The sequence below is a fragment of the Pan troglodytes genome, chromosome 6, assembly GCF_028858775.2.
Source record: "Pan troglodytes isolate AG18354 chromosome 6, NHGRI_mPanTro3-v2.0_pri, whole genome shotgun sequence".
Classification (NCBI taxonomy): Eukaryota; Metazoa; Chordata; class Mammalia; order Primates; family Hominidae; genus Pan; species Pan troglodytes.
Genome location: NC_072404.2, coordinates 164,827,652 through 164,842,805, shown reverse-complemented (window position 1 = coordinate 164,842,805; position 15,154 = coordinate 164,827,652). Strand labels below are relative to the sequence as shown.

The 15,154-nt window shown below is 45.9% G+C and overlaps 1 non-coding gene and 1 pseudogene across 1 annotated transcript; one reads left to right on the top strand and one right to left on the bottom strand.

The window, feature by feature from the left end:
- The first annotated feature begins 125 nt into the window (after nt 1-125).
- The window catches only part of LOC107975983 (zinc finger protein 746-like), a 134,471-nt pseudogene continuing 119,442 nt past the window's right edge, over nt 126-15,154 (top strand).
- TRNAC-GCA (transfer RNA cysteine (anticodon GCA)) lies at nt 6,165-6,236 on the bottom strand. Its single transcript has one exon. It is a non-coding gene; the product is annotated as a tRNA-Cys (tRNA).

The window sequence follows — 15,154 nt, the reverse complement described above, 5'->3', positions numbered from 1 at the left end:
CCATGATCACGGACTCGGGTACGATGCCGACAACCCCTCGACCCGGCCTCCGAGGAAAGGCGCGCGCCCGCTCGGGCAAAGCCCCCTCGGTCATACCCGAGACACCTTAGACACAGGACCGGCGTGTGCGCAGCCTGCTGAACAAGGATTTGAAGATATCACAAGGCCCCACCTCGCGGAAAGGGAAAACTTAAAAGTCCAACTTCTCATGTCAAGAGCCCTACAGGCCACAGCCCTCAGGGTAAGTCGCCTCCTGGGCTTTAGGCCGGGTCCCACCTCCGTGCCGAGGTGAGGCGGGCTTCTTACAGTAATGTGTTCCTGCTCCCAGCTCCTCTCCACCGCCCACCCTCCGGCCCAGGATCCCTAAACTTTAAAACCCCCTAAACCAGGGGTCCCCAACCTTTTGGGCCAGAGCCCGGTTTTGTGGAAGGGAATTTTTGCATGGACTAGGAGGGGGGTTGTTTTGGGATGAAACTGTTCCAACTCAGATCACCATGCATTAGATTCTCCTAAGGAGCCTGCAACCTGGATCCCGCATTCACAACAGGGTTCTGGCTCCTATGAGAATCCAGCACCTGCAGATCTGACAGGAGGCAGAGCTCAGGGGTAATGCGAGCAAGGGGGAGTGGCTGTTAACTACAGATAAAGCTTTCCCTGGCTTGCCCGCAGCTCACCTCCTGCTGCACTGCCCAGCTCCTAACAGGCCAGGACTGGTACTGGTCCATAGCCCAGGGACTGGGGACCCCTGCCTTAAACTTTAACACCTGTAGAAAGAAATCTCTATCCAAGTAAGATGCACCTTTGTTTTAACCTGTGCAGATTCTTGGCACCTCTTTGACTCAAACTTCCACTTCCTGGCTAGGCTTCCTGCCCCATTTGTGGACCATCAGTCACTAAAAGCAGTTCACCAACATGAAATTTGCTGCATGGCCAATTATTTAAATTATGGAGACACTTCCTGGCACCCCCATCCCCCAAATTTTAGTTGCGCCTTTGACCCTGTAGACCTGTATTTACCTCAGCCCGTGTGTGTGCGTTAAAAAATAGTTGTGAAGACCTGTCCTGAACCAGGTTTATTGGATGGCTCTGGACACAGACAAAGGCAGGAGTGGAGCTGAAACACATCTTTAAAAATTCCTTGCCTGGGGCCAGGCACGGTGGCTCACATCTGTAATCCCAGCACTTTGGGAGGCCAAGGCTGGTGAATTGCTTGGGCCTGGGAGTTCCAAACCAGCCTAGGCAACATGATGAAACCGCATCTCTACAAAAAATGCAAAAATTAGCCAGGTGCAGTGGTGTACCCCTGTAGTCCCAGCTGCTTGGAAGGCTGAGGTGGGAGAATCTCTTGAGCCCAGGAGGCAGAGGGGGGTTGCAGTGAGCCAAGATCACACCACAGCACTCCAGCCTGGGTGACAGAGCAAGACCCTGTCTCAAAAAAAAAAAAAAAAAAAAAAAAAAAATTCAGTAATTCAGATTGGTTGTTTAGCAAGTTGATATTCAGTGGTTTAGCTTTTACCATATTTGGCTTTTGGCTATCTGGTCATTCTGTGAATTGACTTTTGGTGAACTAGTCAGCACTTTTCCCAAATGAATCTAAAGGCAAATTGTGCTGGCCAGTCCTCCATGTGAAAATGGCTGCAACTTTAAAAGATTTTCTGATTTTCATTATTATTTCTTTTTCCATCCATGAGGTTATTTAAAATTACTTTTTAATTTCCAAATACGAATCTTTTTATGAGTTATTTTGTTTTTGAGTTTTGCCTTATAGTCAGAGAATGTAGTAAGTGATGTTGATTTTTTAGAATTTTCTGAGACTGCTTTGTGGCCAAGTGTGCAATAGATGTTTGAAAATGTTCCATGTTTGCCTAAAAGAGTACATATATTCTAATATTGGTGTAGGATCTAGTTAGAGCTGTAAAATCAAGCTTATCAATCATGTGGTTTATGCCTTCTATAGTTTATCATCTTTTTGCGTTTGTAACTATCAGTTACTAAAGAGGTGTTAAAATCTCATATCAAGTTTGTGCATTTGTCAATTTCTCCCTGAATTTGTGAGAATTTTCGCTTCATGTGTTTGGAGGCTGTGTGCTTACAAATTTAGAATTGTAGTATTTTCCTGGAGAATTGTTCATTCTATTATTAGAAAGTAACACTATCCCTAATAATAGTTTTTGTCTATAATCCATTTTGTTTGATATTGCTGCAGCTACACTAACTTTATTTTGGCAAGTATTTCTTTGATATATCTTTTCCTGTCCTTTTACTTTCAAACTTTGTGTATATTTATGTTTCAGATGTGTGTCATATAAGAGCATGTAGCTAGATTTTTTTGTTGCTGCTGAATCCAATCTGACAATCTCTATCATAATCATGAATCTACTGGTTTGAAAGTTAGGCTTTCCTTTTTTTATTCATTTGGGGGTTACTCTGTAATTTTACACACATATTTGGTTTAATAGAATCTAATATTAATTACTACTTCTGATCTTCTCGCAAATGATAGAAAGCTTTTTGAATATGAGTTTAATCACACTGTTCCCCTTCTGTCTTGTGTGTAATTATTGTTCTTTTTAGTTACATCTTGTTTTTAAGACTCTCTCCTGATATTTGAAGTCATTGTTTTTGTTTTATACAATCTATGCTGTTTAGATTTACCAATGTGCTTACCACTATCTTTGTTCACTCTTTTTTCTTGCCTCTTTCTTCTTCCTTCTGGGTTCAATGTTCTTCCTGAAGCAGAACTTTTAAAATTTCTTTCAGCAAGGATATTTTAGAAGTGGATACTTTCAGTTATATAAAATGTCTTACATTTTTCTCACTCCTGAATGATACTTTAGCTAGGGAGAGAACTGTTTCACACTTTTAATATTTTATTCCATTGTCTCCTGACTTTCATTGTTGCTGTTGAAAAGTCTGCTGTCAGTCTAATTATTCCTTTGCATATGATTTAACTTCTCTGGCTTCATTTAAAATCATCTGTTTGGCCGGGCATGGTGGCTCACACCTGTAATCCCAGCATTTTGGGTGGCTGAAGCGGGAGGATCACCTGAGGTCAGGAGTTCGAGACCAGCCTGACCAACCTGGAGAAACCCCGACTCTACTAAAAATACAAAAAAAATTAGCCAGGCATGGTGGTGCATGCTTGTAATACCAGCTACTCGGAGGCTAAGGCAGGAGAATCACTTGAATCCAGGAGGCAGAGGTTGCAGTGAGCAGAGATCGTACCATTGCACTCTAGCCTGGGCAACAAGAGCGAAACTCCGTCTTAAAAAAAAAAAATCTCTTTATCTGTGGTATCATGAAGTTTCACTGCAATGTGGCTAGGTATGGATCTTTTATTTATCTTTCTTGGAACTCGTGAGTCCTAAATCTGAGGCGTCACATCTTTGTACAAGTCTGGAAAATTCTCAGCTATTATATCTTTTAATATTGCCTCTTCCCAGGCTGGGCATGGTGGCTCATACCTGGAATCCCAGCACTTTGGGAGGCCGAGGCAAGTGGATCACGAGGTGAGGAGTTCAAGACCAGCCTGACCAACATGGTGAAACCCCATCTCTACTAAAAATACAAAATTTAAAAAATTAGCTGGGCGTGGTGGCGGGCGCCTGTAGTCCCAGCTACTCAGGAGGCTGAGGCAGGAGAATGGCATGAACCCAGGAGGCGGAGCTTGCAGTGAGCTGAGGTCGTGTCACTGCACGACAGCCTGGGCAACAGAGACTCCGTCTAAAAAAAAAAAAAATTTAGGCCAGGTGTGGTGTCTCCCGCCTGTAATCCCAGCACTTTGGGAGGCCACGGTGGGCAGATCGTCTGAGGTCAGGAGTTCGAGACCAGGCTGGCTAATATGGTGAAACCCTGTTTCTACTGAAATACAAAAAATTAGCCAGGCATGGTGACACACACCTGTAATCCCAGCTTCTCAGGTGGCTGAGGCAGGAGAGTTGCTTGAACCCAGGAAGCAGAGGTTGTAGTGAGCTGAGATCGCGCCACTGCACTCCAGCCTGGGCAACAGAGCAAGACTCTGTCTCAAAAAATAAATAAATAAATAAAAATAAATAAATATTGCCTCTTCCCCATTACACTTTCTTCTTGTGGAATTTGTATTTGACCTTTGTTGGACCCCTTTATTCTGCACCATCTCTTTTAGCTAGTCTTTCATATTTTTCATTTTTTTAGGCCTTTGTGCTTCATGCTTAGTGATTTTTAAAAGATTTACATTCTTTCATTCCTAAATCTCTCTTTAGTTTTGTCTAATGTGTGTTTAATCTGTTAATTAAATGATCAATTTTAGTGACTGCACTTTTCGGTTTAGATGTATCTGCTTTATCTTTAAAAAAAAAAATCATAGGTGTCCACGCTTTCAATTCCTCATGTCTTAAAGATTTTTAAGTATCCTTACTTTATAGTATCTATCTGGTAACTCTATGGCCTGACTTTATTGTTGGCTCTCACTCATAATAGGCTGGTTCCTTGTATATTTTATTACTTTGAATTGTGAGGCCGTCTTAAGCCAGGCTTTATCAGTAGGAATCCTGTGCAGCCTGGCTTGAGGGTATGTCCTTCATGGTTTGTGTTTGCTTCTTTTGGATACTCTAGAATCATTGTCAGCCTGAGTACTTTTTTTTTTTTGAGACGAAGTTTCACTCTTGTTGCCCGGGCTGGAGCACAATGGCGCAATCTCGGCTCACTGCAACCTCCACCTCCCGGGTTCAAGCGATTCTCCTGCCTCAGCCTCCTGAGTAGCTGGGATTACAGGCGCCCGCCACCACAACTGGCTAATTTTTGTATATTTAGTAGAGACGGGGTTTCACCATGTTGACCAGGCTAGTCTTGAACTTCTGACCTCAGGTGATCCACCCACCTCAGCCTCCCGAAGTCGTGGGATTACAGGTGTGAGCCACCGGGGGATACTCTAGAATCATTGTTAGCCTGAGTACTTTTTATGTTAACTTTCAGGTTGAGGAATTTCTGAACCATGTAGGTGGTGTAAATTCAAAGCCATAACAAGTGTGAGGATAGATGTATGGTTATGGATTCTCAGGGGTGATGCCCTCTGCCTCCCTAGGAAGAGAAAGATGTCTTGGGTTCTTATGCTAGTGGATGCTTTTTTTTTTCCTATGCTTTTACTAATATTATGGCTCTCTAAGAGTTTGACTTGGTACAAGAGAAGGGAGACTCAGGTCTTAGGCCAAATCTCCTGTACCCAAATGGCTGTGAAAACTGAAGTACCTTGGCTAGCTCACCACAACCACCACAGGCATTCCCAGGATCAGCTCATATTACCTCTCAGGGTCTTAGTTCATCCCTAACTGCCACCCCGGAGATATCCTTTACTGTTATGAGAGCTCAGCTATATATAAGAATATATATTTACTATATCTTGTCTTGCATTTCTGGGTGTTTTGAGGTAGGAGGCGTTTTAGATTATCTAGTTGAGAATGTTAATGGTAATAGAACATTTCATTTAAAAATAGTGCCCCTTCTTTTTTTGTTCAGCTGTCCTTGTCGTTGTTTGGATCATTTCTTCATTGGACTATTTTGCTTACTACAGACAGTTCTTGCTTATCTCTGTCTTTCCTGTGTCTGGCATTGAGAAGGAATCAGATGACGAATGAATGAATGATTCCATGGATGAATGGGTGAGTGAGAACCACTGCCCTCATGTCAGTAGGCATCCCGAAGATAGAGCACGGCCAGAGAGCCCAGGCCTCTGTCGGGAAGGTGGATTGGGGCAGTGTTATGCTTGAGCTAGCTTGCAGCAGACAGCCATTTGTTAGCACACCTTCCCAACTCCATGTTCATCATCTCATATTTGTAGCTTGAAATTTGCCATGGTGGGATTATTTTTCACTCTGTGAAATTGGAAAACACTACAAATCACCCCCTTCAGAGCTGGTCGTTAAACATTTACCTGCACTTCACTGACTTGGGGTCATGAAAACGTGTAGAAAAAGTGAAACAAAACCAGGCAAGGTAGAACAAAGTCTTTGGTAAGTGAAATAAAAAGTCCAAGTTGAAGGAATTTATCAGTCTGAGACAGTGACAGGGTTTTAAGTTGCTCCTGGCTTTTTCACAGATTTAGGGAGGCTCAGTATCCTGAGATTTAGGATTGGAGAAGGGTGCTGAATCTTCAACACCAGCTCCAGAGGGTAAAATAAGAACACAGCAGGGGGCACCTGGATTTGAACCAGGGACCTCTTGATCTGCAGTCAAATGCTCTACCCCTGAGCTATACCCCCTGATGGAAGTATAAGCCTAAGCAAGACCTTTTAACTGTGCAGTCATGCCCAACATTCCTATAAAATTTTACCACAGATGCTCATTCCAGCTGGGCCTCCTCAAAGCTGCCAAACCTCCCTAACTGCAATTTTATCTCCCTGATGCAAAACAAGTGACAGTTCCTCTTCCTGTAGCAGCTTCCTTGTACTTTCAGGAAGAGGACTGACACCGGCATTTATAGCCGGAAGGGCCTTCAGAGTCACTCATCTGTGCCCTTCATAGTGCACGTTTGACAACAGAGATTCAACATTAATGTTCTTCCCAGGCACACACACTCCTTATTGACAGATTCAGTCTACTCTTTCTGACTTTGGGTTCAGGACCCTGTTACTAAAAGAGACTCTCTTATCTTCTCTTGTCCTTGTCTTCTATTGGCTCAAAATGGTAAAGACTTTATAGACAGAGCCATATGAATAGATTTATATACATCCAAGACCATGGAGGGGGCTAGAATATGGACTTAGAAGAGCAGGAGTGTGCTACATGGGAAGCACTTTCTGCAAGGAAAAGCTAATGGGGAACTCCAAGATTTGAACTCGTGCATGAACTGGACCCCTGGAGCCAGTCCTCACACTCCATGCCCCAGCCCCAGGGATCAGCCAGAGCAGATGGCAGGCACCAGAATTTAAACCACGGACCATAGCAAGCTGCTTGTCCTCTGACTATGCTGTAGTTCAGTGGCTCCTTATTTTGGAGGGGCATAGGATACAGAGAGCTGAGGCTTAGGGAATGGAACTGGCAGGAGACGGGGGCATTCCAGAGGACGAGTGAGTACAGGAGGAACTGGGCTGAAGGAGAGCAGACCTGGCTAGGCACTAGGAGTGCGGATGCTACCTCTGCAGGTGGCATACAGGGGCAGTCCCGCTGAGGGCAGGCTGGGTTCACTCCTAGGTGTCTGGTTTGGGGATTTGGAGAGTTAGCAGTGCCAATCACTGACGCAGCACTTAGGAGGAAGAAGAGGAGGGGGAGGGGACAAGGGAGGAAGGAGAGGAGGAGAGGGAGGAGGGGAAGAGAGAAGTAGAGGAGAGGGAAAGAATAGGGAAGAGGAAGAGGAGGGAGAGAAAGGGGGGGAAGGAGAGGAGAGGGAAGGAATAAGAGGAAAGGGAGAAGACAGAGGAGGGAGGAGGAGGCGGAGTTTGAGTGTGGACTTCCTGAGTGTGACTTTTCTGCAAGAACTATGGAATGAGAAGAGGGTTTTGTTTTACACAGGCAGAGGAAAGAGTGGCCAGCCAGGCGGGAGGACGAGGGGGAAGGAGCAGTGTCCTGAAAGCAAAGGGAGGAGAAGAGAGTTCTATGAAGGGGGAGGAAGGGGACAATAATAATTTTAAAAAACAATAATAATAGGCCAGGCACAGTGGCTCACGCCTGTAATCCCAGCACTTTGGGAGGCCAAGGTGGGTGGGTCACCTGAGATCAGGAATTCAAGACCAGCCTGGCCAACATGGCAAAACCCTGTCTCTACTAAAAATACAAAAATTAGCTGGGTGTGGTGGTGCATGCCTGTAATCCCAGCTACTTGGGAGGCTGAGGCAGGAGAATTGCTTAAACCCAGGAGGCAGAGTTTGCAGTGAGCCGAGACCATGCTACTGCACTCCAGCCTGGGCGACAGATCAAGACTCCATCTCAAAAAAAAAAAAAAGGAAAAACTAATAATACCTGTTACGCAATGCATATTCTGTGCCAGGCATTGGTCTAAGTGTTTATATATATTTATTGGCAACTGAGTATTATCATTGGAAGGCAGTTTTGATAGAAGAGAGGTAGCATGTGGGCAGGGAAGACAGCTGGCCTCGAGCTGAGGAATGAATGGAATTGACAGAGTTGTGAAGACAGAGCTGGGTGAGGAGACTTTTCTTCCAGGAGCTTGGATAGTAACCGTTTCGGCTCACTGGCCCAGGTGGCCTCTGTCATGACTGCTCAGCTCTGCTGTTGTTTGAGAACAGCTATAGACAATAAGTAAATGAATGAGTGTGGCTGCATTTCAGTAAAACTTTATTTACAAAAACAGGAAGCAGGCAGGATTTGGCTGTGGGCTATCTTTTCCTGACCTCTGAAATAGACCTCACCTTGATGAAGAAATGCGTGGGCTGGGCGCAGTGGCTCAAGCCTGTCATCCCATCACTTTGGAGGGTCAAGGCAGGATTGCTTGAGGCCAGGAGTTTGAGACCAGCCTAGGCAATGTAGCAAGACCCCACCTCTACAAAAATAAAGATGAAAAATTTAGCCTGGCATGGTGGTATGCACCTGTAGTCCTAGCTACTTGGGAGGCTGAGGCAGGAGGATCGCTTGAGCCCAGGAGTTCGAGGCTGTAGTGAGCCGTGATTGCACCACTGTACTCCAGCCTGGGTGACAGAGCGAGACCCTGTCTCTAAACAAAATTAAAAATTAAAATAAATAAATAAAAAGAGTGCCTGGGAAAGGAAAGAGAAAAAGGGACATAGGTTAAAGAAAGGGTATGTGTCTATTTGAGAAAAAGAGGGGAAAAAAATCACAAAGAGTTAAATCCCAGTAGAGGACTGAGCAGGGCAAAGTCCCAGAGCCCTTGCTGGGGGTGGGCAGTGGTCAGGACCAGAAGATTGCTTGGGGCTCTGTCTTCATCCAAACTCACGCAGCCCAGCAGCAGATGAGGTGGTGATGTCGCATCACTGTGCCAGCCCCAGCCTCTTAGCATCACAGTAGACGAAGTCAAGTTTATTCACCTCTGCACTGAGGGAGAGTGTGCACCAAGGAACCCTGGGGGGCTTCATCAAACAAAGGAACAGGTAGGCTTTTGGGCAAGGCTGGAGGCTTGGGGAGATTTCAGTGAAGCGGGCTCTAAGCAAAGCAAGGCTGTGGCCTTGGCTGTGGAGATGGGCCTTGGGTGTGGGCTGCACCATGGGCCTGGGAAATAGACATGAGATGCTGTGTCCAGAAGCCTCTTATCTGAAGTTTTGTACATGAGTCAGAAGTTGAGGCTGCTTCTCTGCCTCAAAGCAACTTGTGTCCTCCAGGCAAAAGTATACTGTTTCAGCTCTAGAGGTTGGAAAAGGAAAGGAAACAATTCTCCTCTGGAGCCTTTGGAGGGAGTATGTCCCCACTGACACCTTGATTTCGGACCACTGAAATAGATTTTGGATTCTAGGTCTCCAGAACTGTATGAGAATAAATTTGAGTTGTTTTAATTTAAACAATTTTTAAGTGGGCTGTTTCTTTCTTCCTGATAATATTTCAAAGTTTCTGACAGTCTATGATTTTAGAGAACAAGGTTTCTCAGCAAATAAGAAAATAGTAATCTCTCAAAGAAGGAGACTGTCATGACGTTTTAGAGCTGTGCTGTGCCCGGGAGAGATGGTCTTTCCTGTTGACTTTATAGCTGTCTTTAGTCCCACCCAGTGTTATCTGAGCAATTTTTATTCTCTCTCTTAGCTCAGTTTTACTTTGTCAGCCACCTTTTTGTGAATAAAAATAGCAAGTAAACAAGGTGGATGTGACTTTGAACCAGAGATCTCTGGATCTGCAGCCGAATGCTGCCCCAAGCGTATTAACATACTTAATTGGCACCTTTTAGCTCTTGGCACCACATCCAAGACTCCGCTGCTGGTTCTGCATGTCCCAGCAGAGGGCAGGCCTTCCATGTAGGGATGTTCAAGTCCTACCCCCAGTACCTGTGAGTGTGACCTAGTTAGAATGAGGGTCTTTGCAGATGTAATCAAGTTGAGTCACACTGGATTAAGTGGGCTTTAATATGACTAACATCCTTATAGGAAGAGGAGGAGCGGCTGGGTGCGGTGGCTCATGCCTGTAATCCCAGCACTTTGGGAGGCCAAGGCAGGCGGATCACCTGAGGTCAGGAATTCTACACCAGCCTGACCAACATGGTGAAACCCTGTCTGTAGTAAAAATACAAAAATTAACCGAGCATGATGGCGCGTGCCTGTAATCCCAGCTACTCAGGGGGCTGAGGCAGGAGAATCACTGGAACCTGGGTGGCAGAGGTTGCAGTGAGCTGAGACCACGCCGCTGCACCACTCCAGCCTGGGCGACAGATCAAGACTCTGTCTCAAAAAAAAAAAAAAAAAACCAAAGTCAAAGTCATCCATGTTTTTCTAGAACTGACCTGGAAAGGGATCCTCTACTGCGGGGACACAGATGTGCAGTCAGCGTCAGGGGAAGCATTATTATGGGGCAGGGGACTCTCTAGCAACGCCCCCAGCCCTCTGCCCTCCTCCAGCCCCCTCCCCCTCATCACTTACTCTCACAGGAAGCAGTGCTTGACCTCGCCTTCTATGTCAGAAAAAATAAGGAGCCACTTGGCCTGACCTCCTTCATTTCTTTAACTAACATTCAGTGTATGTCATGCTCCAGACATTGTGCTAGATGCTGGGATACAGCAATGACCAGATTAAACTGGTTTTGGCCTCTGCTCCCTCAACATCTCACACCATCAAAAGACTCCCCGTCTTTCCCCATCCACACTCCATCTTCCCTCCGCTCTACTGTCCTTTCTTTCTTAAAGGTCACCCCTCTGTCATGCTGTTGCTTCTATGCACACCAGCTCCTGACTTTAGCTCCTGGTTCAGCAAACCTCCTCCTAGCTCTCTCTCCTCTATCTTCAATGCCTCTCTCTCCATAGAAATGTGCTAAGGCAGATTCATCTCACGCAAGGAATGAACTGTGCTGCAAGTAACACAATTAACCTGAGGGTAGCGGAACCCAAAAGGGAGAATTTATTGTCACAACCAGTAATATCTCATGGAAAGTTTGGGCAGAAATGCAGCCTCCATTTCTCTGACTGTAGCGCAGAGACACAGTTGTCAGGGGCCAAGAGTGGATGCTACTATATTCCAGGAATAGCAAAAGTTATTATAAATGCGTTTTCCCCAAGAAGATGATAAATCAGGTGTGAAGTTAATGATAGAGATCAAGTTGAGAGAGAGACAGAGCAAACCAGTGGTTGTTGCATTTCAGATGTACAGTGCAGCAGAGCACTTATGATCTGTGTGTGCAGTAACAAATACTTTGCTTAATTCTGGATGAAATTATTGATGAGCAGAGTCTGAACCAGATGCGGGGAAAGTGCTTCTCAAATCTTTGTTCTGCTCATCACTGACAACCTCTGCTCTGGAGAAGATACTTTCCATGTGATTAATACTTATCTGATGAGGTATGTTGATGTTAGAAAAAGTGTGTGGGCATCAGTTTCACCAGGCCCAACTGGGTGCAGTCACCAAGGGCAGTGCCACACGGAAGAGCCTGCTCCTAAACATTAATCCACCCACTGCTTCATTTGCAGAGAAAATATGTTTCTTGATCACTGTGGAAGGAAATAGGGAAAACTAGCACTGACAAAATGGCAGCCTAGGCTGCCATTGTTGGACCTAGGCATCCCTGTGGTCTCTAAACATATGTTGTTTTAGCCTCCTGGCCAAAGCAACAGGGAAAGAGTACAGGATTCTGCTTTTTGATGTGTGCTGGCCACTAGTGATGGCAGCAGTGGCCCGTCTGGAGCAGCTGCTACAAAGACGCCAGCTACAGTGGGGTAGGCGCATCCCAGGTGCACACTCTGCAGAGCCTGTTGGGGGGCCAGGAACAGGTGGGAGCCCTGCCTCCTACTGAGTTGATGGGGTGGGAGCCCCACCCTCCCAGGTACAGGTGCAGCCACCCAGCCACAGCTCTGGACCTAGGCATCCCTGCAGTCTCAGGGGCCCTGGAAATGCCATGTACCCTCAGGCTTGAAAGAGCTGCCTGCCCCCACTCCCAGGCCTCTCCCCACTCCCAGTGCCTGCTGCTCCAGTGCAGAGCAAAGTTGTGACTGAGCCTGGGTGCTGTCATGACCCGGCCAGGTGTGTGTGCATGCACTTGGGGTGGTGCTGACACGCCAGCTCCTTGCCGCCTTGGCCCCCTCCAGACTTTGGGCACTGAGGAGCACACCACGGGGACGGGGGGCGGCTCATTGTGGGCCTGTTAGGTGCCCTTGGCATGAACAGTCTGGGTGCCATGGATGGCATGTCAATGGCAGGAGGCAGACAGGTTTTTGGGTAGAAAGGGGAAGGTCCTAACCCACCTTCAAGCCAGGGATGGCCTGAAGCCAGGCTGTCGGTTCCAGGTGCAGCACTCGGCAGGGAGTGAGAACTTACGGTGCTTTCCTGGGCCGCCCGTGGCCACCCATGGACCAGTCAGCACATACTTCCTCCCTTCTGAGCCCATAAAAACCCCGGACTCAGCCAGACTTAGACAGCTGGCCAGACTACCAGCTACAGGAAGGAGCTATGCCCTTTGGGTCTTCATTGAGCTGTTCTCTCGCTCAATGAAGCTCCTCTTCACCTTGCTCACCCTCCAGTTGTCCATGTACCTCAATCTTCCTGGACATGGGACAAGAACTGGGGACCCACTGAATGGCAGGACTGAAAGAGCTGTGACATAAACAGGGCTGAAACATGCCTTCCAGCTCACCAGGTTGCAGGCAACAGGAGAGAAGAGCAGTGGCCCTTAAGGGAGCTCAGACCTAGGGGCTCCCAGAGCCAGGGCTGTAACACCCTTTTTGGGGCTCTGTGGCTTATGGCATCTCCAAGCTTTTGGGTGCCATGGCGTCTCCCCTGTCCAGACCTCAGTGCCCACAGTGGAAGCTGCTTGCCTTACGTCTGGTCCAGCCATAGCCTTGCATGGAACCAGAGCTGGTGCCGGTGCTGGTGCCTGGAGTTGCCCACTACCACAGCAGCTGGCATGCCTGGCTGTGCACAGTGGCCAGACCCCACACTCACTTGCTCACCTACCCCTGGCCACTCTGCACCTGGATCGCCCTTGGAGGCATGGGATCCAGGACAGTAGTATGGACTGAGTGCAGCCTGCTGGGCCAAGTGGCGCGAGCCATGGGCCACAGAGGTTTCTGGTTAGGGAACTGGCACCAAAAAAAAAAATCCTGTGTCACTAAGAGTGCTTTCACGAGTGTTAGAAATGAGAGAGGAGATGAAAACATTTCTTCAAAATGCTGATAAGGACCATTTCTGTGACATGGAGAGGCATGGCTCAAGAGGAATATCTCAGGCATACATGTATTTTGAATACCCAGAATGTATCACACCAGGGCTTCAGTACCATGCTTTGTTGTTTGGTTAAGAAGACCTGTCTGTGGTGCACACAATTTGATAGTTGAGTATCTAGCTTATTCTCTATGCTTGATGATTTTCTTCATCCATGGTATAGAAAGGAATCAATGGTGTATTACTGGGCATATTTTGAAACCACATTTGAATGCTACAATTGAGTCTAAAGAAATACCTCCCAGAGCCAAAGAGTGAACTAGAAATTCATACACTAGTGTCTCCCATGTTGGAATATTCACCTCTCTGGACTTAAGGACTTGTCACTGTATTATCCGAGTGAATGCTGAAAGCAGTCTTTAGTGAGAAATTTAATTTCTGGGTTCATTTAATAGGAATATTCATGACTATCTGCCAGAGTCCCCAAACATTTGCTGCCATTCTTTCTGACCTTTAAGTTATGATTCTTGGCTGGGTGTGGTGGCTCACGCTTGTAATCCCAGCACTTTGGGAGGCCAAGACGGGTGGATCACTCGAGGTCAGGAGTTTGAGACCAGCCTGGGCAACATGGTGAAACCCCGTCTCTACTAAAAATACAAAAATTAGCCAGGCATGGTGGTGCACCCCTGTAGTCCCAGCTATTCAGGAGGTGAGGCATGAGAATTACCTGAACCCTGGGAGGTGGAGGTTGCAGTGAGCCGAGATCGTGCCACTGCACTCCAGCTTGGGCAACAGAGTGAGACCCTGTCTCCAAAATAAATAAAAAATAAAAGTTTAAAAAGTTATGATTCTTAAGTTTAGCAGAAATAAAGAATATGAAATGAAATCAACAGTTTTGGAAATTTAACCTGTGGTTCAATCTAGCTGTCTTTAAGCCAGATAAAGATAATTTGGTGAAACACTACAAATGATATCTTGCCTCTAACCATTGAGAAACAACCATTACTCATTTTAAATATCATATTTTACTTTTTATTTTGATGAAGACAAATTGATTTATCTTTTTAAAAATATTTTGTGCCTTTTGTGTTGTTTAATTTTAAAAGTTTTTTCCCACATTTAGTTATGTAATTCACCCAGAATCTACCTTTCTATATGGTGAGGATTCTAAGTTTTTTTTTGTTGTGTTGTCGTTGTTTTAGTATGGAAAACTAGTTATTTTAACAATGCCATTTGTTGAACAATTCAGTATTTTCCCCACTAGTTTGTAATTCCACTTTCATCATATATAGGAGGACCGTATATTAATCATCCAACCTGAAACTTTTATTTTATTTTATTTTATTTTATTTTTGTGATGGAGTCTCATTCTGTTGCCTAGGCAGGAGTGCAATGGCGCGATCTCGGCTCACTGCAACTTCTGCCTCCTGGGTTTAAGTGATTCTCCTGCCTCAACCTCCTGAGTAGCTTGGATTACAGGCACCCAGTACCATGCCCGGCTAATTTTTGTATATTTAGTAGAGATGGGGTTTCACCACGTTGGCCAGGCTGGTCTTGAACTCCTGACCTCAAGTGACCCACCTGCCTCAGCCTCCCAAAGTGCTGAGATTATAGGCATGAGCCACCAAACCCGACCCCAACCTGAAACTTTAAAGAATGAAAGGGAATGCTATTCACATTTGTGCTGGGACAACAAGCATAAACCGGGACTGTCCCAAGTAAAGCAGGACATACATTCACCCTTTTCAAATACCAAGTTCCCACCTATGCACGGGGCACATTTTCTGTTCCATTTGTTTGTCTGTCTGTTGCTATGCTTCACCAGTTTAATTCCCGTTATAAGTTGCATCATCTGGTAGAACAAGTCCTACCTTCTTGTTTTCATATCCGAAATTGTCATGGCAAGTCTTAAACTGCTG